Source organism: Monodon monoceros, unplaced genomic scaffold (assembly GCF_005190385.1).
Source record: "Monodon monoceros isolate NGI ecotype Baffin Bay Population unplaced genomic scaffold, NGI_Narwhal_1 Super_Scaffold_18, whole genome shotgun sequence".
NCBI classification, from domain to species: Eukaryota; Metazoa; Chordata; class Mammalia; order Artiodactyla; family Monodontidae; genus Monodon; species Monodon monoceros.
The window spans coordinates 31,026,331-31,046,176 of NW_021703774.1; the positions used below are offsets into that span (position 1 = coordinate 31,026,331).

At 46.5% G+C, this 19,846-nt stretch overlaps 1 long non-coding RNA gene across 2 annotated transcripts in view; it reads left to right on the forward strand.

The window, feature by feature from the left end:
* Positions 1–19,846, forward strand: part of LOC114898714 — a 62,350-nt gene that overhangs the window by 22,797 nt on the left and 19,707 nt on the right. The window contains exon 3 of one of the 2 annotated variants that reach the window (XR_003794449.1): positions 17,042–18,519. This is a non-coding gene — a long non-coding RNA (uncharacterized LOC114898714). Of the gene's footprint in view, positions 1–16,126; positions 18,520–19,846 lie in introns of those variants that run through there. The other variant, XR_003794448.1, reaches the window with a different exon arrangement.

Genomic DNA, 19,846 nt, shown 5'->3' on the forward strand with positions numbered 1-19,846 from the left:
AATATCTTACTTATCTTGGGGGTCATGGAAAGGTCAGGATTCAAGAGCCATGTACAGAGCAGCCCACAAGAGGAGACGCCTCAGCTCCTTCCCAGAGAGGAATGTAAGAATCAGGTTTGGGTTGGAGAGAGAATACCACCTAACTGGTAGCACCACTCTGAATACCCTCAGGCTGAGGAGAGTGGTTAACTCCTACCTGGAGATGGATGAGGCTGAGTCCTCAAAGCAAGAATTAGGAACAGGTCCCATGAGCCCATCCAAAGGTCTGTGGACTTGGATCTAGTTCAGTTAGGTCTGCAAAGACCAGGAATAATGATCCTTAGTACCGTGTGAGATATCTAGAACTCTAGTTCCTTCTGTGGTCCCTGAAATAAAACAATAGTTTAACAATTAAATAAAAAACAAATAAGAAAAATTCCTTAAAAACAAAAAGAGGAAGGGCAATATATTGTCATTGTCTTGGAAAGGACAGGGATTTTGAGTCAGACAGAATGGCTTTGAATCCCAGAATCTAGAGCATGCCCCTTAATTTCCTTGGTTCTCCTTCAGGTTCCTTATCTGTAGCATGAGGATGTTAACACCTAGCTCTTTGGGTGGTTTTAAAACAATTGTAAGTATCTAGCACAGCACCTGGCACATGGGAGACATTTAGGAAACGTCATTTCCTTTCCTCACCTTGCGTGTTTGTCCAGGAACTCGTTAAAAATAGGACCTTATATCCTAATCTATGGGAAGGTCAGAGGGAAGACAATTTTAGTAGGACTGTAGCTGGTGACAGCCTGGAAAGAAAACAGACTAAATACCTGACACTTGTAAGAAAAAACAGAAATGGGGGTTAGCAGGCCCAAAGGGTCTAGGAGTCTGACAATACAGCCCTCCATTTAGGAGGAGTGGTTCTCAGCCCCGGCTGCACATGGGAGCCACTGGGGTGGCTTTGGAACACACCCGGGCCCAGGCCCCACTCCAGACAAATGGAATAGAATTTCTGCAGTTGGAGCCTGACATCTTTTTGTGGACTGACTGATGATTTTAGTGTGAAACCAGGTTTGAGAGCGCTATCCGGAGGCAGGGGGATGATCATGATGACGTCTAAGACAGAGGTCATCCTAGCATCTACTCCTAAAAGAAGGGCTTTTCAAACTTTTATCTATGAAGTACCCAGAAAAGGAGAGAATGAATGTGATCAAGGAACATGATCCAAAGCAGCTCATTCAAACTGAAATCTCACATTTGATGTAAAAAAACATCTGAATTTTGTTCCATAAAGCATTCATGTTTATTTCAATAGAAATTACCCCTCCTACCCCAAAAAAAATCTCCTTTAGTAAAAATGGTGCCCCAGATATGCCATGCTTCTCCAGGGCATCATGAATCCCAGGAATCCCCAACTGAACAGCATAATTTTAGGTCATTCACCTTGGCTGACGAGCTCCTCGGTCACTGGAGGGACAGCTGGGCGGGGGGTTGCCCCTGTGCATGATGCTGGCTGTGGGGTCACCCAGAGCAGGAACTGACAGGCCCAGCTCCCTATGTCTGTTGCTGTAGCCTGAGGAGGGGGCACTGTTGCTTCTTCCACAACTTTCTTGCTAGAGAAACTGCCCAATGGCTCCTAGCCAGGCAGCTTGGTAAAGCTTTGTGAAGAAATAGATTCCTTTCCCAATCCTCCTGAGGCTGTATTTCTAAGGGAATTTACAAGAATAGAAATTGTTTTCATCTTCAGTCAAGATACAGAAAGCTTCACTCTCTCCCCATTTCCTCCCACTTTTTAGATCCCCAACTGCTTTAAGAAACACATCCTTGTGGGAGAATTTGCTCTCTCCTCTACCTCCCTACCAGCAGCCAGCCTCACAAAAAGTACTTGAACTGCCCTGAGGCATTTCTGTCTGGCCTGCTACTTTCCTTTGGACCTGCCGCTCTCTCCAAATCCATTGCCCCCTCCTCCTCCAGCCCCCCATTTCATAAATTTCAACAAAACAACATCTTCCAGGAGCAAACATGTTCTGGTTTGAGGGGATAAGTGGGATGTGGGGTGTAGGATTAGAAGGAGCTGCCTTCTTTCCAGAGAACTAGAAGAAGGAAGCAGAGGGAATTAACATTTTTTAAGGCTAAGTCCTCATACATCATTTCATTTAAACGTCATAAAACGCTGGAACACAGCTACAATTATCTCCATTTAACACATGAGAAAAACTGAGGCTCAAAGAGGTGAACTAAGATTTAAACACAAGCATATGGTATGTATAGTATGTATGAATGAATGAACAGATAAATGAGTGAATGGATGGAGTAAACTAGGAAACAAAATTAGGATTCTTTTGACTGCACCACCTGCCCAAGGGTCGCCAGAAGTCCCTACTGTCAGTGATCCCCCTCAGGGAAATATACTGAAGGCCACTGTCCCTGGCTTCTCACAGGCAGTGCTAACTCCTTATTGTCTGTGTTTCTCCTGCTGCTGCGGCTCCCAGCCTCCCATTGTCGGCCCAGGGCAGCAGCAGAGGCGCTCAGCATTTGCCCTGGGACCTGTATTACAAGCTGTACTGTCTAAGTGAATCTTCTGTGCCCACCTGGGAAAGTTAGTTGGAAGGAAGTTCTCCCAGAAAGCCCCAATTCCAGAAGATCTGCTCCTGGGGTCTCCACCACGGAGTCCAGGACTGTGGGAAGCCACCTGACCTGCCGCAGAACACCCACCTTCCGTGTCTCTCTTTCTTCCAGAGCCAGGTTTCCATGAGAACCAAGCCTGAAGGGGACAGAAGGCCAGGTGTTCTCTGACTCTTTCTTTCTTTCTTTTTCTGTGTTCTGGCCTAGTTCTCTTTGACTCTGGCCCTGGTTTGTACTGACACTGCTGAAGGAACATCTCCTCGGACTCTGCACCCATGCCTAGGGCATCGTGGGTATTCAGTCAAGGTTTGATGAAGTGCACTGAGTGGACAGCTGCCAGACATACCATCTTGTCTCAACAGGAGGGAAGAGAGCCCGGACAGGACAAGAAATGGAGGAGAGGAGGGAGACACTGGGGAAGGGAGGAGGGGGCCCTGAGTTAGGAAGGCCCTGAGTTAGGAAGGCCTTGGTCTTTAGTTGGCTGCTGTGGGTTTGCTGGAGGAGAGGAGTTAGTGTCACGGATTAGTGGGATTTGACATGAGCAAGTGCTGTTATTTGGAAGGGAATGAAGAATTGAAAGGTTAGTAGCTGAAGAGATGTTCTTGCCTAGTCACACTGTTGTTCCTAGAGACCTGTGTCTGCAGCCCAGGGCTGGGAGCCCCATGGAAGCTCTGAGCTGTGTCGCTATATCATCAGGAGGCATTTTAAGTGAGTGAAAAAAGTGACTGGGGTTCAGGCACAAAGCTGATGCTTTAATTAACGTCCTCTCCTCTGTGAGGCCCTCTCCTGATTTAACGCAGCAGGAGGGATGGGAAGAGAGCACCAGCTGGTTATAGGTAAAGGAAAGTCAGATTTTGTTGTTTCTTTTTTTCTTTTTCTTTTTTTTGGCTGGATGCCTCTCCAACTACAGAGGACCACCTCCTGACAAACCTCCTCCCTTCTGCATTATTCATCCTCTTGCTTCTTATGCATATGAGTGCCTGTGTGTGTACACGTGCACGAGCACTGGGGAGGGCGATAGGTGTGCACAGTTTGCCTGGTTGTGCCGGTTCCCTACCTCATGCAGACTGTTGTCTGTGCCCCGGGCTGCCAGCAGCATCTCCTAAAGCCCAGTACCTCCCAGGCCTGGGGGAAATGCAAGGAAACAGCAAGGAGCCGTTACCTAAGACCTCTGGCTTCTGGCAGTTGAGTGGGCTTGGCTACCAGGCAGAAGGAACCTTGAGTGCTGCTGGCAGGGCCTCTGGCAGCTCATGTAGTAACTGTGGCTCCAACCCGTCAACCAGGGCAAAGGAGCCCAGAGGCATGAACTCACTTCCACTTTAAGCTCTGGGATTCAGAGAGGTCACCTGGCCCCATTCATCTGGGGTCATTAGGGATGTGGCCTCAGGGGCAGCAAGGCAGCTCCTCTAGAGGTTGGTGACCAGGCGCCTGCTAGAACCCAGCATCTATTGGGGCTTAGAGCAGGCGACGGATGGAGGAGAGATGGGGCCCCTCTTGCTTGGCAGTCGAAGAAAGCAGTCTTCCTGGTGAGCTTACAGCACCCAAGATTGTTCTCTCCTCACCTCGCACACACTGTCCTGTCCACCCAGCCCTACTGGGATCTTCATGCAAAGTAATAAACACAGGCCTAATGGCCCTAACAGCAGAAGAAGCCTGGGTACCAACCCGGAGTGCCCAGAGCAGCAACAATTTGGCCGCACTCCTTCCCCATGGTACACATCCAGCCCTACAGGCTTTGGGTCCCTCCTGGCCCCTGCCTCTCCAGGGACCCTCCCCGAGGAAAGCAGTACCCTTTAAGTGCTTGGAGATCAGTGCGGGAGGCGCCAGGGGAGTGTGTGTGTCATTCACTAGCTAAAAGCAAATCCTGCCTTCGCATTTGGCTGCAAGTGCCCGCAGCCTCCCACTTGCTATTGTCTCTGGAGCCTGCCCTGCATTTCTGTGAGCCTTCTGTGGGCACTGCTATGTGTGAAGAGACTCAGTGAAAATAGGAACTCATTGGATTTGCTGATAATTCCCTACTACCTGAGATGCGTAAATTAGGACATATTTGCTCACTGCAGAGGGATGGGTGCTCCACGTGGGAACTGTGTTCTCTGCAGAGCACCACCGCCTGTGGGCACATCAGTGTACGCGTGGTAACGTATGCCTGCACAGTCTGGCAACAACACTGACCCGGGAGGCTGAACTGAACCGCACGTAGTGGAGCATGGTTGCAATGTGCTTTGGAGGAGAGTTAAGGCAAGCTGCCCTCATCTCTTCTCATTGCAGAGGAGTAAGCAAGCCAGCGGGCATATACGCCAAAGGCTTCACACATTGCACACTTCCACATATACGTACATATTTTATTGAGATAAAAAGACGATTATCCGTTTAAATGCGCAATGCAGTGTCATTTAGTGCATTCACAGCATTATGCAGATACCACCACTCTGGTTTCAAAAGATTTTTGTCACCACTGAAGAATGCCCCTCACCCAGTAAGCAATCACTCCCCATTCTTCCTTCCCACTCAGTCCCTGGCAACCACTAATCTAGTTTCTGTCTCTATGGATTTGCCTATTCTGAATTTTTCATACAAATGAAATCATACAATGTGTGATTCTTTGACGTCTTTAACTTAGCATAATGTCTTCAAGTTTCATCCAAAGTGTAGCATGTATCGGGACTCCATTCCTTTTTATGGCCGAATAATAATCTGTTGTATGTATATACCACAATTTGTTTATCCATTCATCCATTGATAGACGTTGGGGCTGTTACAGCCTTTTGGCTATTGTGAATAGTGTTGCTATGAATATTTGTGAACAAGTATTTGTTTGAGTGCCTGTTTTCAGTTCTTTGGGGAATATACCTAGTAGTGGAATAGTGGCTAATATGGTTAAACATAATTCTGTGTTTAACTTTTTGAGGAAATATATATATATATATATATATATATATATATATATATAAATTTTTTTTTTGGAAATATATTTTTTATTTGATCCTCACAGCACCCCTGTGAAGTAGACAGGGCAGATATTAGAGAGAATGCATATTAAGCATGTAGGTCGTTCGTTACCTACACATAATAAGTGCTCAATAAATTTTAAAATAGTATTATTATCAGATGCAGAAACTGAGGCTCAGAGAGTTCAAGTGACTTGCACAAGCTCCCTATAGATAATAGAATCTAAACGAAATCCACGGCTTCCAATTTTAGACCATAGAGCCAGTCTTCTTCCAACAGATTTCAGGAACTCAGGCCATGGATTTTCCCCAGGAAAAAAAAAAACCCGATAGTGTGAATTTCCCCTTGGGCTCAGGGACCTGCCCTGCCCTAGCCCAAGGAGAAGAGACAGGAGAACTGAGCAGGGAGACACCTCCCACTCTGCTCTCCCAACCTCTGCGCTGTCCTGCCTTCTCCCCGGACCTCAGCTCTGCAACAGCAGCCTGACAGCAGGTGGAGAGTGGCGCTGAGTGTAACTGACAGCTGGCTGGGCTGTCACTTCCCCTGAACTCCCATTGTCCCTCCAGAGCCCCTGGTTTTCCTGCCTTTGGCCCATCTGCAGAAATAGTTACAATGGACCTCCCCCTGCGGCAACCCAGGGCGGGCGTGTGACCCAGAGGCTCGCCCCGCGCAGAGGATCCATCTGCTTGTCTCTTCTCATCTGGGATCCCGCCTGAGCATTTCATGTCTGCATCAGTGTTTACTCACCAGCACCTCAGAGGGACTTGACCAGTACCCTCACCTCAGAGGGCTGGGTCTGCAGCCCGGAGGAGTTAAGTGACTTTCCGGCAGTCAGGCAAGGGAAAGACAGCACAGATTCCCGGCAGGAGCTTTCTGCCCAGCCCCCATTCTCTTACTCTGCCCTGCCCATGATACCAAGAGTAAGGAGCACAGACTTTTGGAGAAGAGAGGTGTCGCAAACTCAGGCAGGAAAGATCCAAGAATCCATGTGGTTCACCCCTGCCTCCGGATGAGATTAGGCTGAAATCCTGTGGGTCTAGCTGACCCCTGCAAATACAGCAGAGGCATCTCCGATGGGATGGGGAGGAAGAAGTGGCAGCCAGGGGGTCCTGGGGGACTTTGTAATTTTTGCTTTGTTTCTTTAACTCGTCCATGATTGTTGCCTTTGGGCCTATCCTTCTGCTTTCCCCCCTCCCTCTCTTCTTGTTAAAAGTCTGTGGTTTGACCGCTTCAAAAAGTGGCAGCCACTCCCAGATTTTATGGTTCTGAAATGTCAAGACCAGTTGGGAGTTTTGTTTTTATTTTTCTCCTGAAGAGTAGGGTGGGGAAGAGCCCTAGAGTGTCCTAGCTTCGGGGGAAAGGCCTTAGGGGAAAAAGTTGACAGGTTTCTGTCTCTTCCTGTGGTCTCTGTTGATTCCTAATGATGCAAAGGTCAGAATGGAACAGAGAGGAATGGCCTGGCAGTGACTACCTTGGGCAGAAGGAAGGAGGAGTGATTGGCAGAGGGTGCCTGGGAGCTGGCAACGTTCTATTCCTTGACCTAGTGAGTGGTTATGTGGGTGTTGCTGACCTTGAGCTATACATTTGTGTTTTGTGCATCTTTTAAAAGAAAATATTTATTTGGCTGAGTCAGGTCTTAGTTGCGGCACGCGGGACCTTTCGTTGCGGCACTCAGGCTTCTCTCCAGTTGTGGCATGAGGGCTCTAGAGCGCGTGGGCTCACTAGTTGCAGCGTGTGGGCTCTCTAGTTGTGGCGTGCGGGATTTAGAGCACGCAGACTTAGTCGCCCCACGGCATGTGGGATAGAACCCACGCCCCTTGCATTGGAAGGCAGATTTTTAACCGCTGGAACACCAGGGAAGTCCCCTGTTTTGTGCATCTTTATGTATGTGTATTGTTATATTTCACAACAAAAAAGCTTAAAGAAGAACAATCCTGGCTTACGAGTCAGAATATCTGGGTTCATCCTCGGCTCTTCCACTTATTTGTCATGAGGTCATAGTATAGTCAACTTAATCTCTCCGGTCCTCAGTTTCCACATCTGTAAAATGGGGTCAGCAAACCTTAAAGCTCTCAGGGTGGCTGTGAGGGTTGAGTGAAAAACTTGTGTATTGTTGATACCCAGTAAACTATAAAGCGTGATTCACATGTAAAATATTATCGTATTTTATGGAGGGTCAGATAAGGGTGGAGATCAGCAGGAGAGCAGAGGCTGCTGATGGGAACTGGGCCAGCCAAGGAAAGGTCAGCAGCCATGCTTCGGGTCTGTGGGGAGGATGGAGGTATTAGTTTCCTAAGGCTGCCAGAACAAATTACCAAAATCTGGGTGGCTTAAAACAACAGAAATTTATTCTTCCACAGTTCTAGAGCCTAGAAGTGTGAAATCAAGGTATTGGCAGGGCCACACTCCCTCTGAAGGCTCCAAGGAAGAGCCTTTCCTTGCCTCATCCTACTTTCTCCTGGCTCCCTGTAGATCTTGGATTTCTTTGGCTTTGCAGCTGCGTCACTCCCATCTCTGCCTTCATCTTTACACCATCTTTTTCTTTGTGTGTCTCTGTGTCCAAATTTCAGTCTCCTTTCTCTTATCAAGATATAGGTCATTGGATTTAGGGCCAACTCTAGTCCAATATGACTTCATCTTAACTTGACTACATCTGCAAAGACCCTATTTCCAAATAAGGTCATATTCTCAGGTACCAGGGATTAGGACTTCCACATATCCTCTTGGGGGACACAATTCAACCCATCGCAATGGAATTCTGGATGGAGAGATAGAGAAACTGGACTCAGGCCCCACTTCTACCACTTTGTGGACTTGGGCACTGGCTTCTTCAGCCTAAATGAGAAAATAAGTAGGAAATTAGAATTTGTTAAATGCCTGTAACGTGGTGTAAGGGTATTGTGAGGTTGACAATGTCATCCTTATTTTGCAGACAAAAAGATTGAGGCTGGGAAAGGGCATGGAAGTTACTCGATCCCACTGCTAGTAAGAAGGGTCTTCTGGGATATGAATGGAGAAGAAGTGCATGGTAACCCCTTCTGGGGCTCAAATTCAACAAGTCAAAGCCATAAGATTTTATAAAACACCAGAGGGTTTATTCCTGGTCCCCAAGTGAATCAAAGGATAGGAAGTTAAAAAATAAACTGTAGTTGAACTCAGAACCCAGGACTTACCCTGCCTTGTGGAAATGAGTATGAGTGTAGACCCCTGAGAGAGGATGCACAGCTGTGTAATTCCCTCTGCTCAGTGGCCAGCTCAGCACAGAGTCCTGCATTGGTCATGTGATATGGGCTGTGGAGGACAGGACAGATTCAAATCTCTGCTCTGTCTGCAACTATAAACGTCCACAGCTCCCACCCCAAAGTGCCCTGACCCCTGACTGGGCTATGGCATAGGTTCCTATCTTGGTTATAATGTTGCTGTTGGATTGTCTATGGGTGCTTGGCCTGTCCGTGTGTCCCCCTCAGACTGAGAGATCCCCAGAGACCATCTGGTAAGCATTCAGCACAGCTCACTGTTCAGGTACCTTTCAAATGTAAGCACTGTGCTAGGGATATAGACAAGGGTTGGTTTTCCCACTCCAAGGAATTGGCCCAATTTTCCAGCAGACATTCTCTCTTTCTAACCCACTGGCCAGCTCCTTCCCAGGGATCCAGCTCCCCAGCAGGTGAGGAGTGATCTTCTTTTGCTCTGACCATTTTCTGGGGCCACAGATGCAGCTGCCAACACTTCTGGTCACAGCTCCAGGTGCAGAGGAAAGGAAAAAATGATGGTGTTTGCTCATTTAACAATTTTGAATAGAACCTTTCAGAAGGGCCTTTGGCTGGCTAGTGGTCTAGCAGCCAGCAGAAACTAATGCCAGGTATAGCAATAGCCTGGAGAAGTTGTCCCTTCCAGCCTCTCCCTTGCAATGTGCTGGTCCTCTAGAGAAGACTAAAGATGTTTCAGTGTTTCCTCGCTACCTCTTGGGCTGCACTGGAAGTGCCCAAAGGAACGGTGGCTGAAATCAGAATTCTGGAAGGCCCCTCGGATCAATGGCTCTCAAACTTGAATCTATCTCAGAATCACCTAGGGCAGTGGTTCTTAGAATTTTGTGTGCACCAGAATCACCTGAAGGGCTGTTAAAACACAGATTGCTGGGCCCCATCTCCAGAGTCTGTGGTACAGAGGGAGAATTTGCATTTCTCAGAAGTTCTCAGGCGTTCATGATGCCACTGGTCTGTGGCTACCCTTTAAGAATACTGGTATAGGACCAGAGTCTCGGGCCCCAGTCCAGGAGATTCTTAGTGAGAATAAGGTAGGGCCCAGACATCTGTATTTTTAACAAACTTGCAGGTGATTCTGAAGCACAAGGTCTAGGAAATCAATGCCTTAGAGCGACATTGTAAGTCAGGGCTTAGGGCTCCCAAAGACACACTCAGGGGATACTGAGGAAGCGGACTTTGAGTACGGTTAGGGCAAGGACAGTGTCACATACATAGACATCTCTGTATGTATTTGGCAGCAAGCAGCATGAAAGAGGTGTGAAATGAGAGTTTATTGCTGAGTGAAAGCTAGGACTTCCCCTGGGGTAAATGGAGATCACGCACTTTGTTTTTTTAATGAGGGAGACATTGAATAAAGCTAGTGGTCCTGGTTACATTCTGGGACTTTGCTCAGCCTGATTAGAGGATATTTCCCACTTTGGATTAAGAACCAGATAAGATTCTTGTATCTTCTTTCTCTACCAAATTCTCCTCTTCCTAAAATAGGTAGAATAATGTCAGTATCCCTCTGAGATTAGGAGGGAATGGGAACTCCCATGCCAGGTTTGATGAATTGGTAGTGACTGTTTGGAGCTCTGAGTCAAGGGTAGGATTTAAGTCTGAACTCAGCAGAAAAAGTAGGAAAGAGTGATGTGATTGATTAACAGTGGCTACCACGGGTGCCTAGTGAGGATCTGCTGTCCCTGGGCAAGAGCAGGAGGGTTGGGTAGCTGGCAGCCCCCAGAGGCAGGGGTTTACCAGACTGAGTCTTTACTATAATTCTGGTGGAGAGGCTGAGATCTTCAGGATGTGAGGGACTGGCCCTCAACAGCGAGGAAGAAAGCTGGTTGTCAGAACTGGGGCCTGAGGTCAGAGGTGGATGAACAGGCAAGGGCTTGATGCACAAATCCAGGGCTCCAACACCTTTAATTCCTCTTGCCCAGGTCCAGGACTGGAACACCAGACTATGTTGGGGCCCCTGAAGGAGTGGGGACCAGGCAAGGTAGCCTGCTCGGGCAGCCTGGACTGACTCATTCTGGAAAGAAGACAAATTTGGGGCTCCTGAGTCCTGTTGGCAGTGCTGACCTCCCGTCCCTAACCTCATCCATCCAGGCTCTGCTGAGGGACTGGCCAGGCCTGGACAAGCATTTGGAAGCGTCTGAGATCAGAAGAAAAAGAAAATAGCCCATGTCTGGGAGATGCATTAACTTTCCACCCTGTGCTCTGACACCTGGTTTTCCACTGGGGAAATTCATGGGATGCCGCTGCCTCCTTCCTGACCTCTGTGTCCCTGGCTGGGCCTCCTGACCTTGTTGCTTCCTCTCATCCTTCAGAAGATGACCGTGCATCCATTCAGGCAAAGTTTAACAGCCAAGATCTCCCACCCCCCACCCCCTCCAGCCTCCTATACTTGTGCAGCCCCGGTTTCTGCTATGAGTCTGTGCACATTCCTATCTGAGGACAGAAGGGGTCGTGATGGGCTCACAATTAAGTCCTGGAACCGCAGCGTGGAGCCAGTTAGTGTGCAAGTCCCAAACCAATGTTGCGCGGCAGCCTGCGGAGGATCCAATCTGGCCCCAGGGTCTCTGGGCTCTGAGCAGGGAGCAATAGGAAGATAGCCCCTTACACCCCACCTAAAATAGCAAGACTGTGCAGGACAGCCCTGGACCGGCACCCAGACGTAAAAATCACCCCTTAGAGCATTGCCTCTGCCCAGGCTGGCTCCCTGAGAATTCCCTCATTTCTTCACCAGCAGCCTGGGGCCTCGGTCAGTTTCCCTCTCCTCCTCACTGTGCCACCACCTACCCTCCCCCAGTACAGTCGGAAAGTGGCCTTTTCGGCTCCCCTTCTCTGGCTCCCTCCCATCCTCCAAACCACAAGTACACAAGTACACGGGTCTTTCTATTTAAAGATGTCTCTACATGGAAACAGACAGGAGGTAAAAGAATTGTGGAAAATATCCCCAAAGGTTTTATAAATTTTTTCTACCAGGAAAGAATTTCTACTGGGCAGTGGCTGACTCACAGTGACACAGCAGGCCAGTGATGCTTGGGGACACATCTGCTCCTCTTAACAGGGTTATATATTCCATGCAATCAGGGGCAATGCACGGTCCTCAATGATCCACAGGGTCTAGTGGTGCCTGCACACAGTAGGTCCCTCATTCATTTTTTTTCAACAACACTTATTGAGAGTCCTTAGGTGCCAAGCATAGGGACTACATTGATATACAGGACTGTGGAGTCCCTGCTTTTAAGGAACACATGGCTGAAGAAAGAGATGAACATATATCATTGCAAAAGAGGATGTCATCATAAGCCCTGTCAGGGTGGAGAGTTACTAATGCTTTTCCAGAGAGCCCTGAAGGATCAGGAGAATCTTGTCAGGTGTTGATGCAGAGAAAGGACATGGCAGACAAAGGGAGCAGACTTGGCCATTCCTCAGACGCATGGATGGGCCAGCAGGAAGTTATTACCAGAGTGGTCAAACTGAATGGGGAGGCCGTTCTGTCTCAGCACCCCGTCTCTGACCCCTTTGTTGTCCTCCTCTTATTAGTGTGGCAGGGATTGGTGACAGGTGGGGAAGATGGAGCTCAATGGTCTTTCCACCTTCCTCCCAGCTCTTCTCTAGACTCCTTCTCCCCTTTCAACACCCCCCCCACCTATTAAACAAGGAGAGGGGGACAGTTAGGGTAGGGCAACTGTATGGTATAGTGGCTCAGAGCAGAGACTTTGGAGTAAGACTGTCTGAGATAAAATTTAAGTTTTCCTACTTACTAACTATGTGATCTTAGGACAACCCCCTCTATGTGTCAGTTTCCTAATCTATAAAATGGAGATAATAGTAGTGCCTCCTTCAGAGGGTTACTGTGAGAAGGAAATAACATGTAAAGCACTTAGAAATAGTACCTACCACATGGAGAGTAGCTATAAGTGCTAGCAATCATTACTACCCCCACCTCTATTACTATTGTTACAGGATTCTAAGTTATGATATCTCAGGGTCTCTTTGGAGTATCTCTCATTCCAGATTCCATAGAACTGATACCCTTAAACCAGTAATCCCCAAACTTTTGTGTGCATCTGGATTACCTGAAGAGCTATTGGTGCAGTCACAGGGGTCTCTATCTCAGGAGCTTCTAACTCAGTGGTTCTGTGTTGGGGCCCAGGAATTTGTAATTTTATCAATCTCTCTGGGTGTTTCTGATGAACACCAAGGACGGTGAACTTTGTAGAAGCTGATTGTTCCCTCTTTTGGGTTTAGGGACTGGGCATTCTTGTTCTATTGCTCCTGACCCTCAGGGCTGGATTAACTGGGTAATTTGTTACCTTAGAGAAGCATACCTGGGGAGGAGATTCGAATGTATTTGCATCTTGTTGGCAATCAGGAAGGGATAAGGACAATCTGAACAAAGGGTTTATTTGTTATAACACTTAGGAGTGAGGGTAGGGCTTCCAGGGACCCAAGTCTGAGAGACCTTGATTAAATGTGAAGGAGGGATGGTGCAGCAAGGTCTAGGTTACAAAAGGAAAGTCTTTTCTCGTCCAGGGGTCCAGGAGAAGAAGAATAGGACCCGGGGGTGCTAAGGTGGGGCAGAGCAGAGGTATAGACCAGCCCTAAGCCAGGGAAGCTGAGATGCAGATCCTGGGAGGGATGAGCAGTCGTTCCACTGACTTCTTGTGTCCCCTGGCCAGCTATCTCCTTTCTCCTCTTTGCAACTTCAACATTTTGACCCCTTTTTGCTCCTGTGTTTCCTCCCATTTCCTGTTGAGAGGAGGATCTTGCCTCTTTGTGGAGGAAGGCCAGAGAAGACCTTCAAGAAATACCAGGCCCTAGAAAGAAACAGCATACATTGATTCAAATGTTAGCTGAGGAGAAGCAGCTGCCTTTCATATCTGCACCAACAAATGTTAAGCAAATCAATGACCCTTCAAGGCTGCTTCTCAGGGGAGGAAAAGGAAGGGAATTATGATCTAAGGCCAGAAGTCTTAGCTGACTTTGGTGCACTTCAATGGGGAGAAAACTTTTACTTAAAAGCTGTTTTAGTGCTGATCCAAAGGGAAATTGAGCCAAGTGAACTACAAAGTAATTTCTGACCTTGGAAAAATAGAAGGCAAAATCCAGCTCCCCCTAAGCACCCCCTCCCCAGGCCTAGAGAGAGCAGAGTTGATTATTGCTATGCCGGCAGGTTATGTTCACTCCAGTAAGATAGTATTTAAATGTATAGTGTTTACCAAGCTATGGCTTCAGAGGTAGCATGAAAGGTCTAGAAGGGGTTGAGGGGCCTTCACAGTGAGTTCCATGACTGCTTCCAACTCTGCTCAGCTCCAGCTCCCTCTCAGCCACAGGCCGCCACTAGGGAACAGCAGTGATGCTTTCACTTCTTTGGGGCTTTTCATGAAGGAGAGCTGCTAAGGGTTTAGGCCCCTGGAACTCCCTCAAATATGTATGCCTGTCATTTCTGGTCATGTCTATTTCATATCTGTCATTCCACTTCAAAAATTTTTAAAACATTTCATATATCATGACTTCATATTTTGTGTCTGATAATTTCAATACCTGAAGCTCTTGTTGGGAAGCAGGGGGCCACATTTGTTGTGGTCGTTTATTTCTTGTGTGTTTACTGATCTTTGATGGCAAGGTCATATTTGATTTTTATTTCTGAAAAACCTAGAGAACTAAAATGAAGATTCTTTCCTCAGTGAGAATTTGCATTTGCTTTTGATGGAAGCTGGGACCACTACGGACCACAGAAAGCTTTATACCCTAGTGGATCCTTGGCTAAACCTCAGAGTCTTGGGTTCAGCTCCTCTACTTCGCTGATGGCCCAAGGCTTAGTCTCCTAAAAGCAGCCCTGATATCAGCATTTATCCTCTGGGCAACCCTCACCTTTTACTTACGCTTAACCATTCACAGTACTGGTTTTAGTTCATGGTTTATAAGGCCTTTTTTCGTCCTTGTAGAATTATTTATTACAAGTTTGGCACTGAAATAACAATTATATTTTGTATAGGGTCTAGTTGTTTTGTAGCAGAAATCTTCAGAATTTTTAGTCTATCAAACTGCTGCGTTATGAAGTCAAGATTTAAATTTATATCCTGCCTCTGACATGTGCTAGCTGCATGGAACTTAACCTTTTGAGTCTCAGTTTGACTCTCTGTGAAAAGATGTGTAAAAATACCTCGCAGTTGTTCCCATCCATTTCCCACTGCCACACACTGCAAAGTGTAATAGATGATATTCACGTGAATGACACACCAGACGTTTATAATACCTAAAACAATTTTACAGGGAAGTAAAGCACTACAGTAGTCTGTATTTGTTACAACTATTAACGTATGTGAGATGTAGTTACTACAAGCACAGATAAGATAAATCTCGTGTTATGTGAAATTTGCCTACCTTTACTAATTTTTCCCCCCACCCAAAATGGCATTTTGGAACAGAAATCAGCAAAAGACTTATTATGTGATAACCTTGATTCTGTTTTAATTCTAACATAATATAAAAAATGTAAATAATTTGAAAACTTTGGTATTCTAAGAGGTCTTTGGATAGCAAGGAGCTCATTCAAGCTGCTTTAGGGCATAGGCAGGCTGGTGGCTGCTCTGAAACCAGAGGGCTGTTGGGATTCAGCCACTTCTCTCTCCCTGTGCATGCCTCCTTTTCCTTATAGCCTCTGTTCACTCCCAGTTTTGCTTCCTCATAACCTCATCTTGCACACAACTTTCATGGCCTTTCCCTTCTCTATATCTTTCCACCTCAACATCCACTGTTAACTACCTCCTCCTTCCAATAGTTTCAACCTTGGATTTCTGAAAGCAACCATCTGAGGGTCCTGGTTAATCTTCTAGCCAGGGCTGGCCAGTCTGTGAATTGGCTGCCACTGGGTCACCTTTGCCCCAGTCAGCTGTATCTAAGAAGACAGAATCACAAAGTTACAGGGGCCTTGGGCAGGGCAATTTTCCGTAGAAGAAGTCTGTGGGTATGGTAAGCTTTCACTGAAGAAACACTTTAAAACTCTAGGGGAAACAACAAGGTAAAGGGTTTGTTACACCAGTGTGTCAGGACATGGTGATTATAACAAGCAAGGAGCACAGCAGCTGTTACACACACAGTGCTAAATATGCGAGTTTTCTTCCTGCCAGAAATTTTCCAACCCCGAACTTGGAGGGCAGGTGGCTTCCTGAGGTTCTATTCCAGCTTTGAGTTTTCATGGAATGAACACATGCATCTGAAAGTATTCCTGGTAGTTGGGCCTTTGATGCACACCCGTTTTAGCCCTAACCCTCCAGGTGTCAGCAATAAGAAGAGGCACTGACTTCTCTGAATTGATGCAGAGCCCTAGAGCAGAGTTGTCAGGACTAGGACAGTCTAATGGTTGACTGAGTGGACTCTGGAGCCAGAACACCTGGTGTGAATCCTGAATCCATCATTTACTAACTATATGACCTTAGCCAAGTGTCTTTACCTCTTTGTGTCTCTTTTTCCTCATATGTTAAGTAAGGGTGATAATTATCTTTAAACGGTTGTGGCAGAGATTAAACGAGTTGACACACACAAAGCCCTCACGGCACCATAACAATACCCAATAAACATAAGTTATTGTATTATTAAAACTTCCGGAGGTCATCCTGCTGATTGTATGCCCCTCCATGATCCTACTTCTAATTCACCTCAGAGAACTGAGTCCTCTCCTCTTAGAATCACCTGGAAGAGAATTCACAAACACTTCAGAAAGGCCTTATTGTATCCTATGGCCCATAAAGAAGTAGAGACATTTTCCCCTGCTCATTCTGCTACAACCCAATCTCATGTCTTCTTTGTGTCTCCTTGTCCTTAGAAGGACGAAGGGCATGGCCCCTGGCCCCTTGCCCGTGTGCTAAAGGGATCCACAGCTAGAGAACAGCCCTTTCCCTTTGAACAGTGGGAAGAGGGCCACGATGTTTCAGAGGCAGATAGCAGCAGCTGGAGAGAGGGGAAGGGAAGCTTGATGTGTCCAAACTCGCCCCTTCAGGGGCCATGGTCTCTCATCTCTCCTCTTACAACATTCCTTCTAAAGAATTTTTAGCTTAAACTTAATGATGAAGTCCTGTCCCCAGATGAAATCAACCATCCTTATCTTGACAGAAAAATGCAAATATCTGGTACTTTTCCATTACACATAGAGAAAACATAGGGAGTCTTAAAAAAGAAATGTTTGGGTGTTTTAATCCTTTCTTCAAAATGTTTCATTCCTCTCTTTTTAGAAGATGATGACGTTCTCCAAGCATTTCAACCAGGTTTGTGAAAGTCTCACTCCTGCTCACACGAATCACATCTGCATGTGCAAAAATACAGACAGAGGAACACGAAAACGTGATTTTATACACGTTCAAACACACAGGTATCTACAAAATGGCACTCACACGTGCCTGTCTACACACCACACACACGCACACACACACACACACGTATACCTGCAAACATTCAGGTTCACAATAGATGGCACACATACATATGAACAAATAGAAACTAGTAAATAGCGCCATTTCTGCAGTGTTATTGCCATATACAAGCATCCTTCATTTTATTGTGCTTAACTTTACTGCATTTGCAGATACTGCATTTTTCACAAATTGAAGGTTTGAGGCAACCCTGCACTGAGCAAGTCTATCAGCACCATTTTTTCCAACAGCATTTGCTCACTTCATGTCTCTGTGTCACATTCTGGTAATTCTCTCAATATTTCAAACTTTTTCATTATTATTATATTCGTTCTGGTGATGTGTGATCAGTGGTCTTTGATGTGACTCCTCCTCACTAAAGCCTCAGATGGTGCTTAGCATTTTTTTAGCAATAAAGTATTTTTTAATTGAGGTATGTACTTTTTTAGACCTAATGCTATTGCACACTTATTAGACTACAATATAGTGTAAGCATAACTTTTATATGCACTGGGAAACCAAAAACTTTGTGTGACTCATTTCATTGTGATATTCATTTTATTGCAGTGGCTGGAACCCAGCCTGCACTATCACCAAGGTCTGCCTGTACTGACACGGAGCGCATATACGCACGCATCTTTGGTGTGGCTAATTCACTACCAGGTTTGGGGGTAGGAAAGAAAATTGCATCTTTTCAGGGAGGATCAGAAATCTAGCTGAATTCCTAAACCTGCTGGGTTCCCCATCTCCTCCTTCTGTCCTTGGCTCTCAAGGGAAATGACTGAGTTTTTGAACGGAACTGAGGCCGGAGGATTATTCCAACTCAGAATAGTGGATCCTTGAACATGGGCCCTTGAGAGAGTCCAGTGGAGTCTAAGTAATGTCTACTATGAAAAGAGAAATGAATAACTCCACCACTGAAAACAAGTGTCCAGAAAACAGCAAGTTTATCCTGTGCTAGAGCCAAGGAGCAACCAGGTGCCAATTACATCCCTGGGGGAAGGAAAGGGCAATGCAAGCACAGACTGTGCCCTGTTGTAGGAGAGAGACCAGAGGCAGGAAGGGAGGAAAATCTGAATCTATAAGCTTTCTTTTTATATAAACCAGACTCATAAGTTTTCTTTATTTCAGCTGGAACTCACATCACAGCTGCCCTATTTACTTACCTACTGGCTGCATTCCTTAGAACCAGTTTTTTTTCCTGTTCAAATGGAAACCAGGCAGAATTGGGAAAATATTTCATCAGCCAGCTCCTCAGCACTGCTGTCTGAGGGAGACCATCTGACCCAGATGCCCTTTAAGTAAGTAAATACAGTTTTGCCCCGTCCCTGAGCAGAGGAGGGTGTACGAAAAAGGCAGAGGAAACGTTGGGTTCCGGAGGTGGGCTGACGCTGGGGTTGTTCTAACTGACTTCCCTCAGGTCCGTGGAGTCCAGTGGTGTGCTGGTAAACGTTTAACAGCCAATTCTCGGGGCAGGGCGGGGCGGGGGTCTGATTCGTAGTGCCTGCTGATTTCCATGGCCTATTTGGAGCTACCAAAAGTGAAGCCCCTGAACATGGAGTTGGGAAGAGATGTGCACTGGCACTCCATTTCATAATATTTCTACCATCTGATACAATAGATGTACGTAACCTCCAGAACGTAAGTAATTATAAAACGCAGTAAGATAATTAGTGAGTGATGAGTGTTGAGTATTTATTACCTTTGTTTTTGTTTTGTTTTGTTTTCATTTTTTGGTTTCTTGGTTTTGTTGGCTGAGACGCACAGCTTGGGGAATCTATGTTCCCTGACCAGAGATCGAACTTGGGCCCCGGCAATGAAAGAGCTGAGTCCTAACCACTGGACCGCCAGGTGGTTCCCACCTTTGTTTTTAATATGATGTAATTGTCAGTTTTTATAACTTAATTTCAAATGATGTAGAATGCCTTTAACAACCTGCTCACAAAGTTCTGGAAAATTGAACAGTCAGTTCTTGCAGGCCAGTGTGGGCTGCCTTTAGGGCACCACTGCTGGGATCCCTCTGTTACTTACAGTCAGGGAATAAATGCATTGGTGTTAAAACCACTCCCACTAGAAGCAAAGGCCACATCACCGGGGGAGAGGTTTAGAGTGGGTTCCATTTCCTTAAGGAGGTTCGGACTTCAGGAGACAGAACAGACAACTGCTTGGGGGAGAACAGAGGTTGACAAACACCATGTGGGTTTTTTGTTGTCGTTCTACCCACTCTGAGTGTTTGACACGTGGGTCACGGGGTTCCATCTTACCCAGGCAGCTCCTAACTGTATGTGCTTCCACTAACGTAGTTGAGATAGCTTGATAACTTCTAGTTTTATTCCCTTAAGATCTGTGTGCTCTAAGCAGAGTTCTCTGGCTGGAGTTCCCCAGCATTATCTGGGTCTCAGACCTTTGCCACTTTAGCTGGAGGATCCTGGAGGTGTCTGTGGCTATATGCTTTTCCTTGTTACTTCCTGGACCCCACCTATAGGAGTTGGGATGCTACTTGTCTCCCAAAACTCTCTTGTTGGAAAACTTCTTGCATAAGAGAGACAACATTTTACTCAACTGGGGTCAAGGGAGGCTACACATCTGGCCCCAGCCTCTGATCTTCTGAAAAATTGCTGAGCTTTA